The sequence below is a fragment of the Diadema antillarum genome, unplaced genomic scaffold, assembly GCF_040938485.1.
Source record: "Diadema antillarum isolate AM-2024a unplaced genomic scaffold, OU_Dant_1.0 seq00000079_RagTag, whole genome shotgun sequence".
NCBI lineage: Eukaryota > Metazoa > Echinodermata > Echinoidea > Diadematoida > Diadematidae > Diadema > Diadema antillarum.
This window is the reverse complement of record NW_027271172.1, coordinates 3,695,156-3,720,570: the sequence shown is the minus strand read 5'-3', so window position 1 is coordinate 3,720,570 and position 25,415 is coordinate 3,695,156. Positions and strand designations below refer to the sequence as shown.

At 37.9% G+C, this 25,415-nt stretch overlaps 2 non-coding genes and 1 pseudogene across 2 annotated transcripts; 1 reads left to right on the top strand and 2 right to left on the bottom strand.

Annotated features, from left to right (window-relative positions):
* Window positions 1-24,293, bottom strand: part of LOC139726174 (trafficking kinesin-binding protein 1-like) — a 75,019-nt pseudogene extending 50,726 nt beyond the window's left edge.
* On the top strand, window positions 3,588-3,707 carry LOC139726178 (U5 spliceosomal RNA). The gene has a single exon (XR_011710588.1). It is a non-coding gene; the product is annotated as a U5 spliceosomal RNA (small nuclear RNA).
* On the bottom strand, window positions 13,577-13,649 carry Trnas-gga (transfer RNA serine (anticodon GGA)). The gene has a single exon. It is a non-coding gene; the product is annotated as a tRNA-Ser (tRNA).
* Window positions 24,294-25,415: the final 1,122 nt, after the last annotated feature.

Here is a 25,415-nt window from a genome sequence, read left to right as displayed (position 1 = left end):
CCTCATTCCCAAACCTTGTAACACAATATTGCAGTTGTAGTTGCGGATGTTTGCAAGGCCCTGGTGTGGACCGAAGGAGTGTCGACCGTGTCAAGTTGCTTCTATAAAGAGAACAATATCCGCCTGGCGGCACTTTTCTTTGATAACGTATTGAATTTTATTCTATGCAATGTGTACAATTTATGCACAAGCCGAAGTAAAATTTCAGCAAAGACTCAGTACTGTACAAATGTTTGAGAGAAATTATTCCTGTGCGATTTGCTAAATGATTCATCTTGTGTAGTAAACTGATAGTATTCTGACTTTGAAACAGCTGTATACAGATTGACAGTATTGAGAATATGCTCCCATTCAATCTATTTTGATCATACCACTCCCATTTTCAAAGACAAGAAAGCACTCAAAGTCGAGGATATCCACACATTCCAAACAGCAATTTTTATGTTTAAGCATGTCACACACCTACTTCCATCTTCATTTGAATCATTCTTTGCCTACAATACTGATATCCATTCTTACCCCACACGCCACTCATCCGACTTTCATCTCAATAATCCTAGATCTTTGTTAGCGCATAAATCAATTAGACATCATAGTCCTGACGAATGGAACTCATAACCAGTCACACTTAAATCACGAACAGCACTCTATTCCTTCAAAGCAACCATCAAAAAATATTTATGGTCTAGATATACCAATTGAATTGAAACTGTGTCTGACATCGGAACTTGTTTCAAGTGTCTCATTTGCATTATAGTTTTAATGCACCTAATTTCTGAATCCTTTATATTCGCAGTTGTCCATTATTTTGAGGTCCATGCCCTTCTGCACTTAGCATGATGCACCTAGCACAATATCAGACTTAACGCTCCTACTCTTTTTCGTTTTTTTTTCCCGCTACCACTTCCTCAGGCCACTATCATTTCAAGCACACGCTTATGATATGTGGTCTGATGCATTTTTCACCTTATAAACATTCCCTATTAAATGGCGTCGTTTATCATCATCGCTGATAATTAACTTGTATGTTAGGTATGTACTGTATCTTCCTTTGTTCGCAATGCTGAAAACGTTATTGATGATGTTATTTTGTATTGAAAATGTAAAAAAAAAAAATTACTTCGAATCAAAATGATGAAAAATGCAGAAATAAAACCAAAACCAAAACCAAACAAAATCTACTGGAATAACGCTCTTTATTGTGACACTATGTGGAACACTTGTAAACAATATTAATGAAATGATTGCACCCCCTCCCCTCCGTACGACCTTGCACGAGTATCACGCCAACGTCATATCAAGCCTGACATTGGGCTGCGCATGCTGCGGTATATTGACAACCTGTGTAATACTGCATGTGGAATGATATTACTCTGTCCATTCATCTCTCATTGTACAAGGCCTCGATCACCGGTGATACACTGCCAGTCGCCAGACCTTGAGCTGGCTACTTCTATGGAAAATTTCGGTCCGCAGGAATGGCAGCATCGACACAAGCCTTTAATTATGCAGGGCAATCAAACTGAGAGTGATGGAGAGTTAGAAAAAAAAACCATCAACAAACCCTTAAAGGAGACCTCCGGATGATTTTCAGATTTTTACATTTGAACAACTATAAATTAGTTATACTGAGGACAGAGTTTCAGAATATATGATAATTGGGATGAAGAATAAGAATATTTTCAAAATTTAGAAAGAATTGGAATGAACAAGGATGATGACATGGCAGGGTCACCTTAAGAATGCATGAGTTGGGGCTCAAGGAAGCAGAACAAAAGAAGAAGGCATGCATAGATTATACACAGGTGAACTCGCAAGCAAGCGGTATTGTAATGGAATTACACCGCTACATTTTTTAAATATGTGAGCCTCCTATGTCATCATCCTTGTTCAGTGTAATTTGTTTAAGGTTTTTCCAAGTATTGTTTCTCTGCTTAAGAACCACAATAAATTCCACAAATCTATACATGGAGCTGTTCATTTATGTACTACATGATGTGAAATTATGAAAAATCGTCTGGAATGCCCCTTTAATGAACTTCAATCGTCAGAGATATGAAGCAGATGTGCATGTATACGAGTAATATGTCTACATCAATGCCAATCGTATGTTTCTATTTCATTTCATTTGACTGCCTATTAAAACATTTCTTGTTCTCTTTATATATTTGCTCTCCCTCAATCTCTCTCTCTCTAGCTCTCCTCTCCCTCCCTCTCTGTCTGTCTCTCCTTTTCTCTCCATTTTTCCTATGTCTAGCTTGGTTTGCATCTAGTGGTTTTGTTTCATTTCATTCACAGCTTGCATTATATCTACTCTTTATTCCTGTCATGAACACAAGGACATTACATTTCAATGATGTATAATGATTTGCTTTTTTAAAGGCTTCAGTTTGGAACTGGTTGACAAATTGCCCTTCATCTACATTATACACACTGTTTATTCTGTGTTTTGAGTGACACTGTAAACAGCCATGATATTAAAAAATCATGGGTATTCCACCCTGGTATAATGACCATAATATCTATAATGGCTAGTACTTAAAACACTGAATAATCTGTGTGTATTTATGTTGATGAAGGGCAATTTGTCAATCAGTTGCTAAAAAATACATCAACAACAACTTGACAAAAGAATCATTAATTTGAAGTGTTAAATGAAGTTGTTGAAAGCTCTAGAAAAAAAAGACATCAGATAGCTTATTTAACTTTGAATAATAAGGCCTTAAGAATTTTCTCGCTCACGATACTTACCGGTAATTCAACAAGTAGCCATAATCACCTACTGTACTTAAAGACAAAGTATTATCTTCCGATAGAATGCTACATACAGAATGCCATATATTTCGTGTGTGTAGGAACCTTGAATCCTACACATTTGCACATTCAGTGTCTTGCACTTTCAGATTTGTATTAATTAAATTTATTATTGATCTCCTTTCAGCCCTTCTCAATACACACTTCTCAACATGCAGTCAAAATAACATAACTCCACTGACGAAAATTGCAGCTCTGTGGGTTTGATGTGCAGAAACTCAACATGTGAGTAACGAGCAATAGGTCTCCGACGCTCCTCACATACACACAAACACACACACACATAGACACATACACAAAAGGTATCACCATGTTCACCACCGCTGTGAGTGAATAGCGGCATGCTCGTACGCATGCACACAAACACACACACACCGACCTGTATCCACTCCACTGAGCAGTGTGTGTGCGCTCGCCTATGAGGCTCACAATAGAGAATGGTCTCACGCACCTAGGGTCTCGCATGGAAGGCCCTCATTGGCTGTATTATAATTAGATTATGCAAATTAGCCATGAAGGTTTCTTGACAGGCCTGTGGGGAAGGTGCATTTCAGTATGAATTTCTCTCTTTTTAGCAAAAATGTTCTCCTGCAAATCATGAAAGAAATTGAAATATGTGCACTTATATGTAATCAACCTAATCACTTGGTTATTGGTGGTCAGACTAGTAAGATTTTAAGTGAATTATGAGAGAGAGCTGTATACAGAAAGCTTGACAACCACGACAAGATTGTAATGCATATAATACCTATAGGCTACTCATCATTATCTTTTCACTCTGGTTTCTCTGCAAGACGCATAAATCTTTCGCCTTTTACTAAAGATTTCCGTGCAGAGGAACACATTGATGAGTATATAAATATTTTTTTCCTGCCCAGTGGAAACACAGGGCATGCAATCTGATGAAAAGACAGACTTCAACATAAAGACTCTGGAAAGTACTAGTACATTGCCAGTGTTAAATACTTGTTGCATTTTGACAAAGGGGACCCACATAGTATTGCCTACTAATACAGGGACATGACATCAGTTTACAGTTTAAAACTGTAATTAATCATTGCCCCTTGAAACATCATTCTTCCCATAGTTGTCAAAGCCTTCTGTTACCCTGACTTGCTGCTCTTCAAAAGAAAAAAAAAAGTGGGGGTATCAGCATACGTGGATGCTATCAAAAAAATAAAAAATAAAATAAAATAAAATAAAGCTGTCACCAAGTGAATAAATACAAGGTAGCTGTCTATTCTAGACCACTATGGAAGTGTGCAACAGTATACCAGTACGAAGTTAATAAATCGTGTATGTCTACAAATACATTTTTACAATGTATCATTATTGCAATGCAGGGGCGGATCCAGGAATTCCAAAAAGGGGGACGGCAAAATACTTCTGGTGCCACTTCCGGATATTTGAAGTCATTTGGTCGGATATGGGAGAAACAATGCTTATTAACGCACACACACATTTAGCTTCTGACTCAGTGGTACGTAAAGTAGCCTTCACCGCTACAGCGGTGTAATCTATGCTTGTCTACCAAAGATTTTAGTTTGTTTTTAACAGAAACTGAAACATTTTGATGTGAAATTCATAATTATGTTTCTGTTAGGAGTATCACATATAAATCGTGTGAGTTTTGACGGAGTTTGAATTGAGATTGAAATAACCTTTTTTTTTCCCCATCTTCACTATGTGAAAAAGTCCGGATGATGACATCCAAATACGTGATGGGCGAATAATCGAGGTCGGACTGTAATTCAGGACTTCCAAAGCAAACTTTATGAAATAGGTAAAGTCTTCTTTTTATTTTCAACTCACTGAAATACTTGAGTGTCTCCTCCATCATTTCCGAGGAAAGAATGTAGCGGTCGTCGTCGTTCATCTCAGAGCCGCCGGCTACCAGTCCGGCCGAGGCGGCCGAGCCCAGCCAGTCATCGTGTTCATAGCTGTAGTGGGAGGTAGTGTCAGCGCGCAGCGTGTAGAGCGGTATCTGCTCCTCCAGCAAGCTGAAGATCTCCACTTCCGGAATGTTCGAGGTGTTGTGAAGATCTGCACGAAAGAAGGACAATGGTAATCGAATCGTCTATAATTTCACCAGTGAAAACTCAGAAAGACATTCATTCTTGACTTAACAGACATAAAAACATCCACGACTGAAACTGACAAACAATTCTAATCCCTCACAGCCCAATATCAGGGAAACTGGTGTCAGTAACTGGTAAATCAACATGTTACAGAATAACTCATGGAGACTTGCAATATCTTTTGTCTACAAATCAATGGAAAGTTACTGATATATCTCACACTATTTTGTCTGATTTGCATCTACTCCAACCAAAATACTGTTTCAGTAAATGGTAAGTCAACATGTTATTGACTAGCTAAAGGAGATTCTAAGTTTTGAACCATTACACATAGTTTTTGCATTTTGTTTGTCTACAAACCAATGGGAAAATTTTGATAGATCATCTCTATTAGATTTGCATATATGCTGCAACCAAAATCACTGTCTCACAGAGAACATATGTACTTTAAGTTTTAACTTCCCCAACTTTTCTACTTTTAAAGGTGTGATTTCAGTTAATTATCACGCTTGTTTGTTTGATTTTAAAATCCTCTATTCATAAAAGTGAACTTGAATATGGAGTGGTACTGCACTGTAATTCCCAAGAGCTCAAGGGGGGGGGGGGGGGGGCAGAAGAAGGAGAGGGAAGGAAAAGGGGGATAAAGGAGTCTGGGAGTAGGTAAGGGAGGCTCAGGAGAGGTGGGGGAAAGAGGAGGAAGAAGGAAGATTGGGGAGAGGGAATGGGGGAAAAGAGGGGAAGGGCAGAATCCAAGTGTTGATTGATGATTTTTGCACCTGGCACAATTTGCTATTACACCCTCAAATCATGTTGAGGTGTAAATCCTTGAGTACATGCACATCTATCAACAGACATGTATAACCAATCATGAGGCTGTAGCTCCATTCCTTTTAGAGAACATTACACACCAGCGGAGGCATCGCCTCAGGATACCCCAAGGGGGAGGAGAGAAAAAGAAGAAAAAATATAAAGAGAAGAAATATAAAAAAGAAGAAAAAATTATAAACCTAACAATTATCTATTTATCTTTTATTTATCTAGTCATAAGACTTTCAATTCATTGTAGAGTATTGAGAAGGCAGTTCATTTGTGGATTAGTTCATTTAGAAATTTATCATCTATCCACTCTAAGTGTGGAAGACATCACAGTGTAGAAATCTCTGCAAACTGTGCTCTCCACTGAACAAGCTTGAAAATTTAAATAGGTGATTTTTTTTTCCTGGATATCAATTATGAATAGAAATACTTTCAGAAATGAAATTATCAACAAGAGAAATTCATAAAAATTGTCTCACCACTTACACACACAAATCAGCTGCACAGCAATGTCCACTTTCAGTTTTGCTTGAAGTTACTTTAACACAAGCATGTATCTACAATTGTTACTAAAGTAATCAATTCCTACACCTACACGAAACAGAAAGAAAAAAAATGTGTTCAAGCAAAGTTGAGCTCAGTACATTTGTTACATAGCATCCACAGGGCGTTGCCTAGATGCACTGTTCATTACCACATATTGTATGCCATGAGCTTTGCAGGTAGTCTTGCTCCCATGCACTCAGGGTTGTTGTTTTGCTTTGGGGTTTTTTCCCCTCTCTATCTGTTTTACCATACATGCAAAGTTATCAATAAAGACTTACATGTACATTATGCCTAGATCTATGCAGACAAAGTCATCACCCTATCCTGTGTCTCATAGGCTGCGTTTATCATCTTTCCCCTGTTTGAAAAGGCTTTCAAAAGCCGATTCCAAAGCCCTTTAGAAATGGCTTCCAAAATAGTTGCATTTATCAACTCATTGCGAACACAAAATCTTTCCCTGTCACTGCGCAGCTGCATTGCGTATTTTGACCCGTATGGTTCGTAACCGCAGTATAAAGCCGTTTCAAAACAGCTTTGCGTTTATCTCGCTTCAAAGGGCTTCTAGAAATTCAGAAACCTGTTTCGGAAAGCACAAATTTGCGGTTTTCAAAAAGGCTTTCCAAACCCCATAATCAAAAAAGCTTTGCATTTATCATCTCGTAAAAATTCCCTGAAAGCCATTTGGAAAACCTGTTTCTGCCGAGAAAAAGAGTTGATAAACGCACCCATAGAGACAAGAGCAGCACACACACACACACACACACACACACACACAAAGACAGACAGAAAAATATGACAAAAGTCAGCTTTCAGACAGTGAAAGAGAAGGCTGCCTATGATCAAGACTACATGTACAGTCCATGTAACCATGGGTGACCCGTACTATAAATGAGATTCACCACAGCAAATGCACAATGTAGACTGAGGTGCGGTTTCACTCAATACTGCTGACGCAATCTCTACCCTGGCAAGCATCAAGGAACAAACAAAAAAAAAATCTCCTGAAAACTACACGCTGAATGCACTTTACCTGGTTGCTTTCTGCTGTTGTTTTAGCAGGTCGTTTGTACTTTTTCAATAGCATGGCAATTACCATTGCTATCATTGATTCATTGCTATAATTTTCATCATCACTGCAATAAAGATGATGATGATGATGATGATGATGAAGATGATGATGATGATGAAGATAATGATGATGATGATTTCTATACAGACATCCACACTACCATAGGCTGGATGCCCAAGCCAAAGGCCTATAAAATGGCTGAACCTACAAGTGTATAGCCATATTACAAAAAAAAAAAACCACCACCAACAACAACAACAACAGAGTCAACAGAGTCATCATAATATGTTCAATGTATCTTGTAGATGATGAGACACACCTATGAAAGTTTGATTACATGTACTGAACTGTGAGAGTGTTGGTCACAGATACTAGCAAAGCAATGATGAATACCAGCATGCTGTAGGTTTCTGTTCTTTGTTTTCTGAAACATACACTGTACATAATATTAATACACTGTATTAGCCTTGCTAAAATGGGACTGCACAGGTAGACTAGGCAGGAGACCCTGGTTAGCATGCGTTGTGCAGGGAGGTGTACATAGAGGGCACTCTTTCAAATTGCACTAAATATAGCCTGGAGATCGAGATGCACTGCGTTTGTTCAGTGGGTAGACAAACAGCAATTTGCACATAGCTAATTTTTTTTTTCCGCATCCTAGTACATACATATATATGTTACATGTATAATGCAAGTGTAGGTAAAGGTGTGGCTCAAGAGACAACTGATGTCGGAGGCATCTTTATGCAACCTACAACATACAAACAAATGTACATGCACAAAGAATGTAAAGGCTTGAGGTTAAATGTCATTTTACCTACCGACAAAATCATTTTAATATCACTCCTAACAAATCATATTGTTTTTGATTCACTCAAATTTATTTCTTTCAATTTCATAAAAAACACAAGAAATTTGGTAAAGATTTGTGTGCACGTAACTGAACGTTATTCTGTGTCAGGCATATTATTGGTATGTTTCCTGCCGGCATTTGTTTGCTTGCATGTTCATTAACTTTATCTCTGAGAAATATCACCCAGGAGTTTCACAGGGATAGTGGTGAAAGTTTTCAACATCAGGTCCATTGTAGTCCTATTTAAAGATGGGTCCCAACTTAACAGTAACTCTTTGTTTTTGCATTATATCTCAGCCATTTGAAAACCATTTTTCATTAAATAAACTTTGTATTCCTCTTCGAATTGTATGTTCTTTCTTATTTGTGAAGAGGTTCCTTATCATCTGACACACACACACACACACACACAAATGTGGAAACCTGAAGCCCAATCTCAAACAAAACTATACCATTCATTTAAAAGGAACAGGTGATTATTATCATTTTTTGTTAATTTTTTGTTAATTTTTTTTTTTTTTTTTTTTGGGGGGGGGAGGGGGAGAATCTTAATCAGGATTTAAATCTAGGATTTTTTCTTTTAAATGTTACTGCATGTCCAGTTCTTACTGAGGTAGTGACCCTATGGCCTTGGCAGAGGTTTCTCTACCTCTGCGAGTACTTCTGGTTTATATATTACTGTGACCAATATCGCCATCTTTTCACTGCACAACCAAAACCATGTGGAAACTTCTAGAGTTCTTCATCCTTTTAGGTTCATGGGCAAGTAAAATACACTATTGGGCAAGTACATAACATGAATGCATGGCCACTTTCCTGGTAAGAACTATGGGGCCCTTGCTCAAATGCCTACTTGAACTGGCAGGCAGGAAACATTGTACATTACAGGCTGTATGTAATGCCATGCCTGGAGAGAGACGAGTGGACATTCAAAATTCATGACAGATGTGTGTTAGGTTTGTGCATCTAATATTACTGCCATGTTTCGAGTGCAACATGCATTGTAACACCCTCTCCATGCCACACATTACGAGCTCAATAACATTAAAATGCAGGCACCAAGCACTTTCGCTGCTGCAACAATTTGGTAGTCCACCAGAATACACCTTCTACTAGAAGTTTCATCTTCATTTTAATTCTATGATGCTTTAATATTTCACAATATACATCATTTAAATTGCATATAAGCAATAAGATCTCAAATTATAAAACATAATGTACTTCGTTGTAATTGATATGCTCGACCAATCATGATTTCAATTTGAATATTTTGATTCGCATTAAAGCCTTTGAATACGGAGACTAAATTTATCAAAGATTCAAACTATATCACACATTTTGTACTTTAGTAGTAACAAACATGATGTCAATGAATAAAGTGATGAAAGAGAAGCAAATTTTACGGTAATTTGACAATTGTTACAATATCACAAGTTTTTCTTCACAGATTAGGCACTGTCACTATCAAAATCATCACTAGGTATTATTTTTTAAATGGTATCAATAATATGGGAATAAAAGTCACAAGTGATCGCAATCACAGGGCTGCCAACTCTCACTCATTGAGAGTGAGACTCACTCATTTTGGTCCTTTCTCACTCTAAAACCATATTTCATTTGCATGCATTTCTATTAATCTCACTCATTTTTACTCCTACAATGTAAGTTATAGCATTGGCCTATGGGAGTCTCACTCTCAACTAGTTTCCAATGTTGGCAGCGCTGCAATCATAGTAGTAGTAATGAAAAGTAGTGGGTGGTGCACAGTATGTACATGTACTATGACTCATTTACCTGCACATTCTTCAATCAATCATGAACATAAACGTGAAAGCAGTGAACATTTGCCATCTTTTTAAACCACCTCAATCACAGCAGCACCATGAATAGCACTGTCATGAGCACAAAGCATAGCAGCTGCATTAAATACAACTCCAACTGTACACACTGGGATTGCATCTTGAAACCAAATGAATACACTGTACAATTGCACTGCCCTGTACCTCACAATGGTCTTCCAGCGACAGAATACTTGATGAAGGTGGACAAATGGAATCAGGAATTCAATCTCAAGCACTTCTCCATCTTGGCTTCAGGCGAAGCGATCAGAGACGAATCAGAATCACTCAATTTGTCCACACACAAAACGAGAGAAGATTAAAAAAAAAAAAATCGCAGTGAAATCAATGGTCCCTTCGTGGAGAATATGCAAGCATGTCTCATCTCGGCTATTTGCCCCACGTGTGCAATTCGCCCCGCATCATTTCATCAGCCACTCGCCGTCGTCTCCACGAAACATGAATCATCCCATCCCCCGAAACTCCCCGACCCCCCCCCCCCCCCCTTTTCATCCTCTCGATAACTTTTACCCATGTCGCGGCCTGTTGTAGTCTGTGATTCAGTCTGCCATTTAATCCTCCATGAAGCCAGCAAGCTAAAACATGTGGTATCTTGCATAGTGGGAAAGTTCATTTCACATGGCATGTACCCAATAACAGCTGGGCATGACAACGTTTTCAGCGAGTCTGGGGATTTTAAAATCGTCACTCTGTCTGGAAAGCAAATTTTATCTGAAGCTACCATTTAGTATCAGATTAGCCTAGGTGTCAAACATGGGCTTAAACTCTCCTGGGGTATAGCAAAGATACTAGTACGGTATGCAACTACAGGTGCTCTTTCAATACATGCATCTATCTTTTTTGTCCTCAGTTTGAAATGAAGGGTCTACTTTGTGACATGCATTGCAGCTCTTCTGCCATAAACTGGCCCATTTGAAGTCGTTATAAAAACCGAAACTGAAATCTGAGGTCATGATGGAAGCAAAATGTTATAAAACCACCGTGGAGAGTTATGATGAATGGGTTTTGCTTGATGCCCTATGTCTATGAATACACACGGGGAGCTTGCACATTGATTTCAGTAGTAGTAATAACAACTGAACTCTCCCTCAAAGGTGCAGTGCACTTTGCAGAGCACATCATTTGGAATACAGCTTGGTATGCATGTGATGTATGCACCTTTCTATGACATCACTATCACAGGCCCCTAAAATATCTTGTTATTCTTCTTGAACACTGTTCACTCATGAAATATAGGGGGCGGCATCGTCTCCAATAGAACTTGATTCATTATCATGTGTATCTGTCCTGATGTGATACGGTACTAACATTTGCTACTAATTGCTCAACTAGCATTTACCTATAAAGAGACCATATTTACAGCACTTGGATGATGAAGTATAAAACACTTAGATAAGAACTAGTGGATACAAAAAGGGAAATATAGCCCACTTGTTCCATTATGCTCAGTTGAGGGAATGAGTCAAAATGTGAGCTCATATGTGGAGTGATTGCTAATTTGATACTACGTGTAGGTCAAAAATACACTTGAGTGTGATTCACACTAATGCAAATTAGTGGGATACAAATCTCAAGATTTGCATCGCAATCCAAATAGGGATATCAAGATTTCTGACTGTGCTGAAATAAAAATCCACTAAATAGCACAGTGAGCATCGCAACCCATATCCAAAAATAATTATTTCAGAATAATCGCAATAATTCGAGAAATGACATCATGATTCACACAGCAGCGATTGTGTGAACTCTGGAGCAAATATCTCGAGATTTTTTTATTCCGTCATTCAAAACACGCATGATCGAACAGTGCACAAACACTATCAAGGCAAGGGTAACCATTTTGGTAGATTTAAGGCAAGCCTAATTTGGTTGACAAATTATCAGGATCAACAATCAATATTTCTGTCTGAATGGGGGTAAAAATATCTTCATATTTGGATTACAATCATTAACTTGCTGTTATGTCTGGTATGAATGCAACTTTGGAGTTCGGTGAAAAAGGAGAAGGGTGTGGCATATAACGCCTTCAGAAAAGAGGGCTCACATCTTAAACTGATAGTTACCGCTAATGCTTTTCACAGACGACTTGTAGATTTCACACTGTCTGGCCAAGCCAACGAGGGGTGAAATCATGGCCAGGTGCTTCTATACATTGACTTGAAATTTTTGCCATCTTGAAAGGACATTAATAATTTTTTTTGTAGGCTCCTAACATGTAAACACGTACATTGCAAATTCTACATATGGGCATTTCCACAGTAAATGGGTAGTTTTAGGTTGGAAAAACATGAAAAATTAAAATTGTCTTCAGAGTATCCATATTTCAGAGTTGGGTTGCCTAATACCTATATTAAATATTTTTAAGTAGGAAAAGATAACTTTGTATTCAAATAGAGCTTGAGTGGGTATGTAAGTAAGACGTGTAATAGCTATGGGGCGAACGCGTGTAACACATAGAGTAGGACAGAAATATTGGAATGATGGATTCCTCATACAAAGAATACAAATATTGATTTGAAATCATCTGACACTATTTACTGTGCTGATGCATTATGATAAGAACAATTTAGGGTGTCCATATTTGTGAAAACATTCATTATTTGTGTCATTTTGAAGTGTGCATTCATGATTAATGCCAGAAAATTTGTGCATCATATCCGAAAGGTGAGATCATGTTTGTACTAAGTTCCTCCATAATCGGGCAAACTGTTGTCACATTCATATCTGTATGGGTGCATGTGTGTGTGAGGAAAAGCCAAAGCTTCATTGGCATAGAGTTTCTTGAAATTCCAAAGTACATGATATGACATGTATCACTGCATTAGTGGTGAACGTATGTAACACAAGAGTAGGACAGAAACTTGAACTTTACAGAGTTTTTTAATTTCCAAGGTATACAATACACTCCCATTCTCCAGTATATTGTGTAGTTCATTTTAAACCGCAATGTGCAGTATATACAAAGGCTGAAATATCGAAATACTGTATGCAAAGGAGCATTTTGCTGTTGTCATTGGGTCAGCAGTTACCATTTCGTGTCCATTACACCTTGAACTGATATTCCTACATACACATACATGTAAATCAAGTGGATTGTATTTGCCTGTCCAAATTTAAAACTAAAGTGATTTTTTTTTTTACTGATACAAAATTACATACAAATGTATTGATACAGTTTATAAGGAATTAACTAGAATTTCAGTCATCACATCCCAAACTCAATCAACACACAGGCTCTGGAAACAAGAATTAAAACTTGCATTGTTAATTTTTCTATTGCATTTAATGTCCATCAGCCACAGTCAGAAACATAAAGCAGTTAATGTACCAATAGCTGATTTCAATGTGAAAAGAAACTGTTATTTGATAGTGCAACAGTTAAATCTGTTCATTTCAATTTACATTCATTTGAAAATGAATAGTTGTAACATTCATTAAGGAAATAATCCTAATAGGAAATCAATACACAAAGAATGACACTTTCTGAATTGTTCAGTGTTTCTATAGTAGCCATGACCTTTATAAAAAATCATGGGCGTACATACTCGAGCAGGATTTGAACCTACGACCCCCTGATCTCCGGACAGGCGTCATCTCCACTAGACCATCGAGCTTCTGCCCGACAGCAGAAAAAAATTTAATAAATCATGGACGTACATACTCGAGCAGGATTTGAACCTACGACCCCCTGATCTCCGGACAGGCGTCATCTCCACTAGACCACCGAGCTTCTGCCTGACAGCAATGAAAACATCTTGACAGAAAAATTCTATGAATTTGAAAGCGCCCTTTTCTTTGCCTGCCAATTCAATGCAGTGTACATTTTTATATGGTGTATCTAGGCTCATACAGGCTCCACAAACAAGAATTAAACTTGCATTGTTCACTCTTCTATCGCCTTAATGTCCATCAGCCATAGTTAAGAAACATATGGTTTATCAAGAACAATACTGATATCTCCTTATACTTTCGGCTTTATTGCAAACATTTTAAATGGTAGGATATTGTGATACAACAGACTGACACATATGCATCAAATGTGATGTCTTGAACATATTTCAAATCACTGCTCCCAAAGGTAAACTGGACCTTTAATGTAAATCAGTCACAGTAAGAAACATAAAAAAAGTTAATGTGCCATCAACTGTTTTCGAAGAATAACACTTTCCGAAATGTTCAGGTACTGTCAGAGAACTCTTAACTTTACAATCTATGAGTTGATTTGTAAATTAGACCAAAAAAAAACAAACAAAACACACGCACAAAAAACCCCACCCTTTTTATGTGCCCGCCCATTCGATACATATGCATTCAAATGGTGTATAAGGCCCATCCTGGAATTTCAGTCATCATATTCCAAACTCAATCAACATACAGGCTCTGAACACAATAAAAACTGACATTGTTCGTTCTTGTATCGCCTTAATGTTCATCAGCCACAGTAAGAAACAAAGCAGCTAATGTAACAACTTTTTTTATTCAGTTGTATCCCTGTTTATATCTTGCTTTACAACAAAAGGGATGGTAAGTATTGATTTAGGTGATGACTCAGCTTTTAACTTTTTGAAATAGCATATAGGTTCTCTTAAAGGCATTGAAAGTTTACTTAAGTGAAAATCAGTTTTGAAAAGGCTGAGATATCCAAAAAGAAAGTTGAACAAAGTGATCCTCATAAAAGCTGAAACCCAGATCTTCTATTTCAATAACATTGGTTTACTTTGTGGTTTCTTACCTCAGCCATTTGAAGACCATGTTTCATAAGCTAAACTTTGAATTCCTTGTAGAATTGTATGCTCATAAAAATTTCATAAGTGGTTTCTTAGTACATTGTATCTTGCAAAAAATTAAAAGCTCAAGTCATATCTGATATAGTTTACAACTTGAAGGAAAAAACAACAACAACTGCTGTCTTGTGGTGCTTTGTTCCTCCAAGAGAATGGGATCAGGCATTCTGCACAGGATATTGTTTGTAGATTCTCCGGAGATGTTGTCTTTGAACGACCACTTGAAAACTCCATGCCTTGGTTTCCCCATCAAGTCATCATCCAGGATGTCTTTTACCTGTCAAAAAAAAAAATTATACATACATAATCAACAAATATTGAGTTCATTTTATCACAATTTTTGAAAGTTTGGAATATTCCTACATACTGAGTGCAGATAAAAGATTATTCAAAAGCCATGTACATGTCACCCGCAATTGAAATATAGTTAAACATTTTGCTGCATAGTTATTCCGTAAACCAAGCAATAAAATACACAAACTACAAATACAGTAGACTCTTATTTTTTTTTTAATGGAATTTTAGAAAAAAAAATTGTTACTGTAGACAACAAAAGTATGTGTAGCCATCCAATTTGAAGAGCTGTGTTTTATCTAACAATCTTCATTCAAAGACATCTAATAATAAAACATTTCCAATAAGTTTTGAATACACTTGTATAGGATTATAGAAATTTGGAGGAGGCCGTGAGTTATCGCCATCTTCGAAAGGTAATGTGTAATATTTATTTTTTGCTGCAGACAGCAATTGAGTATCAACACCTCTGCACAATGTTTGCCCTCTTGAATTTCTTTTCTGTTTGATTATTTAGTAATGTATGCAATATTTGTAGATATTGGGAAATAAATACAGAATACTTCTGTACATAAAAGCAATGTATGTTTGTCATAGAAAAATAAAAGTTGACCTCCAATCTATCAACCCACCTAGCAACCTTTCCTGGCCAAAGTTTAAAAAAAAAAAAGGATAGGTGTAATTCTTGGTATCGCCAATACCTAGTTGCCGTGCGGAGAGCAGTGTTTTAGATGCATTATGAGATAGCTTACAGGACAAACTTGACCTGGTTTTGGCTGCTCATGCACTCAGATTATGCTCTATCTTTATCCAGAGGAATTTTTGTTGAAGATTTCTTCGCTTTCCATCATGTGACCAGCACATTGAAGCCTTGCAGTGGTGAACCAGGACTCTAGTGACCGCAAATCAGTAAAACTTAAAAACTCTTTTAAGCTGAATTTTAACCAAGAAAAAAGGGATGGCAATGGAAAAGCAGACAATTAACTCCATTGAATCATATGGGAACTGCGACCTCTACTTAGCGTGAGACAACCAGAAGTGAACAAGGGCACAAAAGAATCCCAAAGTGTATCTGTGACAGAGCTCTTCAGCATGAACAGAAGTTTTTTGCGCACTGGCGATACCGAGAATTGATGGCAACTTCATGAAAATATGCATACATACCTTATCACTGGAAAGCAAACATGCTTGGCATGATGAAGAGATGCTCTGGGCACTCAGAGATTTAAAAAATTTCCACCAAAAGCTGAAGAACACGGCAATGCAGCTTCTATAAATAAAATGATAATAACATCGGGTGAAAACCCCAATAACCACAGATATGGCTACACGACAACGGATAAAGATATTACCAAAAACAACAAAAGGAGGGCTAACTACAATTGTACATAATCATTCAAAAAGATATCTATGATAAAATCTTTATAATAAAAAAGAATATGCCATAGTGTCAAAAAATATGGAGGCCATGGCTTCTATCTTTGAATGGTAACAATCACTGTTTGTTTCACACTGTAGAAAGCAATTCAATATCTTCTACAAACATCCTACACAAATTGCTCTGCAATCATTTATTCATGTATGCACTATAAATTTATATACTTTAAAAATGAATAAGAAATAGTCCTGTACATAAAAGGAACTTTTTCTTTGTCATGGTCTTTAAAAAAAAATGTATATATATATATATATATATATATATATATATATATATATATATTATGCACCCTTAATATATTTAAGAGTGCCAATGTAGCAGCCTTTTTGGCCAAAAAAGGAAGATTACATAATGAAATGAAAATATGCATTCACACCTTATCAGTGAAAAGCAGACAGGCTAGTCATGATGAAGGGATGCTCTGGGCACTCAGAAAATCTCCACCACAAGCTGTAGAACAGGGCCACGCAGCTTCTATAGTGATAATCGTATCAGAAGAAAACCCCAAATATGCACACATGACAATGGACCAAAATATCATGGAAGACAACAAAATGAAGACTACACATGTACCAGTTCTATGACATCTACGAATAAAATATTTACAATACATAATAGCATGGCATTAAAAATATGGAGGTCATGGCTTCTTTGAGAGGTATTACTGTTACTTGTAATGTTTGTTTTCCACTGTAGAAAGAGATTTAATATCTCCTACACAATTTGCTTAGTGGTCATTAATTCATGTATGCAATACAAATTTATAATCTTCATTAAATAAATACAAAATAGTTCTGTAAATAAACATAACATCGCAGAATTTCTGCGAAGTGAAGTTGCGGAACTTTGGTCATGTCATATATTTATTAGAGCAGAAAGATTTGGGGCTGATTTCATGACAGGGATCGTTTTTACATGTAGGACACGACACAGGCCAGCAAAGAGCAAACATGGTGGATGGTGTGACAGCTGGAATGAGGCTCTGCACAGATAACTATCCAGGCCACAAAACACAGGGTGTTATGGACATATTGTACATTGAGTCAGGGTCACTTAGCTCCAACGAGCCCTCCCGCAAAATCACAAAAATATGTATGAGTACACCTCACCGTAACACTGGAAAGCAGACAGGCTGGGCACCAGCATGATGATCGAAGGGACGCTCTGGTCACTCACGACACAGATTGAATCACCACTAAAAGGTGCAGAACAGGGCAGCACAGCTACTCACATAACAGTTGCTAGTTGTCTAGTCTACATCACAACATAGAAATAGAATCTAAATAAATAAATCATATCATGAGAGAACTGCAATCCATGAGCTCATGTGGCTGAAGGACAACATTAACAATGTTAGAAGTCGAGTTTGCTCTTTGCTTAGGCAGAAATAAATCAAGTCAAATCCCGATGTAGGCCTGGTAAATTTTCTTTTCTAACTTGTTTGATCATGGGTGTCTACATACACTAACGATATCGTGTGGTTACACTTGCACTTAGGACTCATGTCACTAGCGTAGCGCTAGCCTGGCTTTCGAAATTCAATATTAAAATGTTACAGTTACACTCGTTTCGTAAACTGAACAGCGAGTTAACGTTAACACGGTTACAGTGCGTCAGCTCACGATGGACAGTGGAGTTAAACTTGTATTCAGCCATTTTAAGTACCACTCTTGGCTTATCTTTCGTTCATTGCTGTTCTGTCACTGTCAGTTTGGTTTTATTTTGAGGAAAAAATATTACGAAAAGATGAAAAGAAAGATTATTTGAAGCTGGCAGCAACGAAGAATTTACTGACAAAAAATAACACATGTGGGACTTGGCTCAGTTATCGTCCGTGTGAACTCGAAAACGAGTAGTGAAAGCTAGCATACAGAGAATCTCAAAAGAATTTCTAATAATGCCAGCAGGGCCATTAATCCTAAAAATACGGAAGATTCTACTCTAGAATGCAAAATTTACCTTTTGTCAGTGAGAGTCGTAATCACCTCCGTCATATTCAGATCTGAGCAGTCGATGCTGGATTGTACGCAATGCAGACATAACACGGGAAATTTCATGCGAACGATACGCAACCTTGGACAGAACGGCGCGAAACAAGGAGGTAAGCAAGACATGGGAACGATCTGTCTGAGTTACGCGCGTGCGAACACACGTAACGAAGACCGATTGTCGATTCTGTCCACCGTTCGTGCGTCCCACCAAGCGGAGCGTACCCACTGAACGCACGTAACATACTGGACAGAATTAGAAACGGAAGCTGAAGCTAGATAACTAAATGTTCTGAAAAGACAGCAATGCTTGTGGCGCGAAACCGAAAGCAGATGTCTAACTTCAGGGTAGTGTCGGCGTTTCCGTGTTAAATCGAACGACTCTGGAGTGTCTCAACTAGCAGTTACGTACGTTCGCGGCGTGGACAGAAAATTGAATTTGGTAACTTTGAATACGGATATTAAATATTTGATTTAATTTTCTGTTGAATTAGTGAAACCCAACTTGAAACTGTGGTCAGCAAAGTGTATTTAACACAAAATAACTGCACTCTGACGCCTGGATACCAAACGAAATTGAGGCCGAACGTACGTAACTGAAGTAGGACAGAACGCCGACCTTTTTGGTCCAGCTTGCTTTCCACTCTCTCAAAACTCGTGTAATCGTTCAGGGCGAACAAGAAAATGATTTCTCGGTGCATTGACGATAAATTTTGAATTTTAATCCATCCAGGGTGCGTGTCTTCTAAGAAAATTTATTTTATACAAGTTACAATTTATGTCAATTTTTATTTCAAATTTGCACATTATCAACAATATTAAATAAAAACAAACAAACCAGCACATCACAAAAAAATGACAAAAAGACTCAACGAGGTTGAATATTTTATTTCACCTTGCCACATTTATTCACGAAATAAACAAAAAAAGATGATTAAAACAAATATATTCAAATGAAATTGCTCTATGTCTAGAGTGCGTAAAACTACCCATTTACCGTGGAATTGCCCATATGTATGATGAGTGCACTGCAGTACCCAAATCAAGAATGGTTTCAAAACAACTTTCAGGGAGTTTTGGGCAGTTGATAACGTATACAAAGCTGTTTTGATTATGGGGTCAGAAACGCCTTTCTGAAACACTGAAACATTGTGTATTCAAAATGCAAACACGTTTTGATAGTGGGTACTGAAACACATTTCAAACATGGTAAAGTTGATAAATGCAGCCAGTGTTGATTGCATTATGAAATATGAGTCTTTAGAACACCAGTAGTAGAAGTATGTATTTGTACATCTCCTACTACTTCTACTACTACGGATAAAAAAAAGTAAAATAAAATGATAATGATGATGATGATGATGATGATGATAACAATAATAATAATAATAATAATAATAATGATAATAATAATAATAATAATAATGATAATAATAAACAATATCTAAAACAAATAGATATCAAAGACAAAGAAATGAAAAGAGAAGAAGAAAAAGAAAAAGAGAAAGAGAGACTGAGATGATACAAAAGGATGTGAGAATGTGGCCTATTTGGTATATTACACCACTGGGTCTCTTTATCCAGGCTAGCGTTCAAGAAGTGGATATTAAACTAATAATTCATCTCTACAGAAACACTTGTCAACACAGGTGTGTATACACCATCAATTGTGATGACAGGAAAAAAAAATATGAGTGTACAAACATTTCATTTCATCTTATTTTCCATTTAAAAATGGAGAATGAATTGTGACTGCTTCTTGATAATACAGGTCTGTAAAAATTGAAGGGTTTTTTTCATCAGGCACCTGAGGTGCTAAAAATGTACCTGCTGCATAGATTTAAGTGATATAAAGAGAGCACTCGAAATCATGCTGGATATATCACATTCTCATTCATATTGTGTCCCAAAGTCTATGAGACTTTGGTGCATGTTCAAGTGGGATTTTAAAAAAAAAAGAATCAAGGGGGGGGGGGGGGGGGGTATACATGTAACTGTACACTAGCAGTTCAGAAGTGGATATGAAGTAATCACTCATCTTTCCAGAAATGCTTGTCAACACAGGTATGAGGCTCAGCAATTGTATAAGATTTAAGTGACTTTCAAATGCAGCAGATCTTTGCGATTTTTTTCCTCCTTTTGTAAATATGATTATTGTCCCTTTCACAGAATTGAGGCTTTCTGTATGTTAAAGGAAGAAACAAAAAATTAGTAACACCATTTAGACCAGTCAAGTTAATTCATTTAAAGGCAACTCGTATTATCACAATTTCTTCTACACGAGTTTCACTTTCTGTCAAATCTAGAGATGCTGGATGCTGTCACTGTCACTATATTAACTTCAGATTGTACTAGATGACATTCAACACCCTTTCCTACTGATGGTGGAAGAGAAGAAGGCAAAATCTATGCATACGATTGTACATCATCTTCAACCCCCCCCCCCCCCCCCATGAGATGGTGCCTGTACCACAATCACAATCAGCAATAATTTGTGCAGTGTTTTGTCAGCCACCAATCCAACTCTTTAGACTGTTAGTCCAGCTGTTGTCAGGGTATGTTCACCCTGATTTTTAAAGAAGAATGTACCCCATTATCATGTCCACCACCAGTCCAACTCTTTGCATTGTTAGTATGACTGTTGTCAGTAAGCATTCATCCCGATTTTTTACCGGTCAGGAGAACGTACCCCATTAAAAATGAAAATAATATTGATAATAATAGCAATTAAATATTTGATACTGAGAGATCTGTGGAAAAAAAAAATTCACCACAATCAGACGCAGTACAAGAGAGGTGTGCATACAAATGTGTGTGTACAGGTTTGTACATGGGATGTGTCCTAGTGTTCACTTGAGAATGTGCATAATGTAGCTTTCTGTGCAGGTCGTACATTCGATGGGATCGTTTGTGTGTAATCAAATGTGTTTACCACTGGTACTAATAATTTGTGAAACTCTGTACAGCGTTCATCGTCTAGAATGAGGCATGATGTGTGCCCATTGGTATGAATGTTGCGCAGCAAAGTGTAGTACATAGATTTTTGTGTACAGAAATGCTGAATCAAATTCTCTCTTTTCTGTGAAATGAATGAAAAAAGAAAAAAACTGTACGAGAAAGCAATTACACAGCACCACTTCAAGAACCCACAAATCATGTTTTTGAGCCACTCAGCACTAAATGGTAATCATGTGAAAATCAAGACATTATACAGCATACCATCAGTGATCACTATTTTTGGTGCAAAATTATCAAAAACCTAAATCACTAAATTTATAACCAATCCTTCAATTGGCTACAGACCTCAAAAGTTTATAAAGTTAATATTCATCTCTCAAATCAAATGAATGTCACCAGTGTCTATCAGTCTTTCTCTACAGTTTATGCAGTAAGACCAGAGTCGCCATTTTAATGACAAGAAGATAAATATACAGCGAAATTCCCCAAGGGACCTGGTAAGTTAACAATGAAGCAGAATGCTTGGTGCACAAAATTCCTAGTAGTCCTCCGCTCTGTTTAGTGAGAGAGCATTGAAGTCGTAGCATCTGGAAGGAAGACTAGAGTGGAGATATTTACATGCATTTTTGAAATTCACTTTCACAGGCATAGTACTTGGTTGCAAGAAGGTATACAGCATCACTTCTATGTACTGCCTGTATGTCCTGGAGGAGAAAAAGTGAATACCTCAAATTAGGTACTATTTAACATCTGGCATTCAAAATCATTCTAACTCTCACCTTAAGTATTCCGCTAAAAATGCGCAGAGAAAATTCATAGAGTGTGTCATTGTGAATACAACTAAAAGATATTTGACAATGACAGCATTTCTTTCATACACGTATCATAATCAATTGTCCAAAAAAAGGACAAAATCTGATGACTGCAATTCGGGTTTTCATTCACTACAGAGATAAACTCTACCCTGATCCATCTTTTCACGATGCCACTATTTTAGCACCAAGTACACTGTACATTGTGCATGCAGTGGATAGCTGTGCACTTGCAGCTCACACTTAAACTTGTGCAGAAAGCTGACTCAAGAGGGCGACATTGACATTCAGAAGACAGAGCACACTGACTCGACTGAGATGCGAACACAATCCCAATGTCCTGAATGTATATTGACTGCAAGGTATTCAGATGTGAAAAAGCTAACTGTTACAACAGCACACATTGCACCCATCAAAAATACTTACTACAAAACACTATGTCATGCCTGTCACTCCATTGAGCAAAAACAAAGAAAATAATTAAAAGAAGACAGGGGAAAAGACAAATTTTTATATCATGCATATCACTCAGAAGCTGTTTTTATACACACACAATTCACAGTAGTGAATAGGCAGGCAATGTTGTTGTATTCTTTTTCATGGCACAATCTTGATGACGTATGTATAATTCATTGCTCTCTGTAGACCAAAAACACCCAGTATCACACTCTTTCATGTGACAAGGGTAACAACATGGCAGCTGTACACACTGAGAACAACGAAAGTGAAGGACTGTGTCCCGAGGGATGGGCCATAAATTTGAGATATCGTGCAGGAGTGAGTCATGTGTGAAAGATCCCAGTTCACTCTTCACGATGAGCATGTGTGAATCCTGGGTGAAGTGGCCTCCTTCACACATCTTCCTGGAAAAAGGTAACTGATGATAATGATGCCCCTAGCTAGGTTCACCCTACATGACCAGTAATTAATAGGGAACAACCACTGATCTTTGAGTATGCTGGATACTGTATACGCTATATATTTCGCGGGGGTTTTATTTTCGCGAATTTCGCGAGTCGGGAAATTAACAACACGCGAAAATATTACCTTCCAAAATGAATCCCTTGCCTTGATGATACGAACATTTCAGTACTACTATACCATGTCACGGCTTACCGAACAGACCATACTGGCTAAGCTTGTTTACGCACGTCCACGTCTACTTACGAATACTGTAGAGAGCCAATCCATTATCGCAAGGGGACCACTCGTCAGAAATCTAGCGCGATGGACTTAACCACTTCAAAAATGTTGAACTCTAACTTACTAGTTCGCAGAGTTTGGTAAGTTTTTTTCATGCAGTGTATAACTAGTATCATTCTTATTTGCTAGTAAGTTGAAAATTCACACTTTCTTTGCCACTTCATATTTTCTCTGGTCCCCCAATCGCGAATTTAACCACTCGCGAAAATGTGTGACAGCGGCAATTCGCAAAAATTTATGTACGCGAAAATTATGGCATATACAGTATCTCATTGGCCCATTTGCACTGTACAACAAGTGAAGCCGCCAGCACCACCATCTTACCAGGCACACTCTATGGAAAATTGTGCGCATTTTCCAGCACAGCTGTAACCAAGTTCATGTGACGTTGTGAGCTCCATACAAAAATGCAATGTGCGTGGTAAGATGGCTACACGGTGGCTTCACAGCAATTGGCCTGTGAGATATCCAGCATACGTCTCCTATGGGGAGATCAGTGGAGAATATCAACAGAATCAACTGTGCTTGTTGTGCCCTGTGTAGAAAGACAGGAAGGAAATAGCGCCACCAACCTGTTAAGGTTCCTGCCTCTTGGATCCCGGTTGTCACCGCATCGTCCTCGCCGTCCGACTGGCCCGAGACAAAGTGTTCTTCCGTGAGCTGGTGACTGGACTCGGACTCTGTGTCTGTGGCCAGCTTGACCGCTGAGAGGGCCAGCGCGGGGAGAAAAAGAGGCGGACCGACGCGTCCTCTGCTCGTTGCAAGGGGGGCAACCTCAGTGGAGTGACGGACGTGCGTCCCTCATGACAACTGCTGACTGCGGTTTTCACGTTGCATCAAGTGTATCTGTGTAAAGCAAAAATATCATTCAAAATTATGTAAAATAAAGATTAGCTACACTAACATCTCATTAAAAAATGACACTACTTGCAAAGAAAAATATATATATATATTTGCATCTTCACCTTTATAGTAATAGGATATACTCTTTCCTCTACATCCTGTAGCATTTTCAGACAGGGACACTATGGAAAATGTTTCTGTGACATATTTAACCCTTCATGTTTCCAGGTACATAGCTTTACATGTACTTGCCAAACATTTTCATCAGCATTTAGTAGTCCATCCAAACTTGATCTGGAAGCAGATTAAAGCATGTCCACTCAAATGTAGTATAATCTCTCTTAATCCAACAGGAAGGCCATGGTGACACAATGACTGGATTAGGGGAATTAGGAGATCTGTATTCAGTAGTGTTTAGTTTCCCAGGCATCTGTGCTGATCAGCAAAGAAAGCACTCCAGTATGCATGCCAATCAGCAAGCACAGAATGGTAAGGGTTAAAGTGTATCTGTACATAGAAATGTAGTTTTCTGACATTGTAGGTTTTGTACTGGTAATATCGCAATCCCTATGAAATATAAGAGTGCAACGTTACTCACATACACTGTACAGAGATAAAGCAATTTATAAAATGGGTTCCAGAACGTAGCCAATAGGAAGCGCTGAAATGAGTCACGTGGGCTTTGATTACTTTAGTACCATTGCACTGCAGTACCAGTGCGCACTCAATCAGTTGTTACAAGTGCGTCGCGCACTACTATACGCGCTGTCAATCCTGTAAACAACTTCTAGTTCGGGCCGCTGCCGGCTGGCCTTTCTTGTGTGCATAACATAATTATGTGGCGTACGTATACAGTACTCTTTACGTACAGTACTTTCATGTACGGGATTTCCGAGTGCGACGTGCTTGACTCGACTCTCTCGAGCGAGTGCTACTGGTATTGACCCACAAAGGTACGTGAAAAATGCTGTTAGTTTTCGACCCATTTTATAAAACAAATGATGCACAGGATTATTTCGTGGCGTTAGTGGAGATGCAGCTCACTCTCGGGTATTTACAA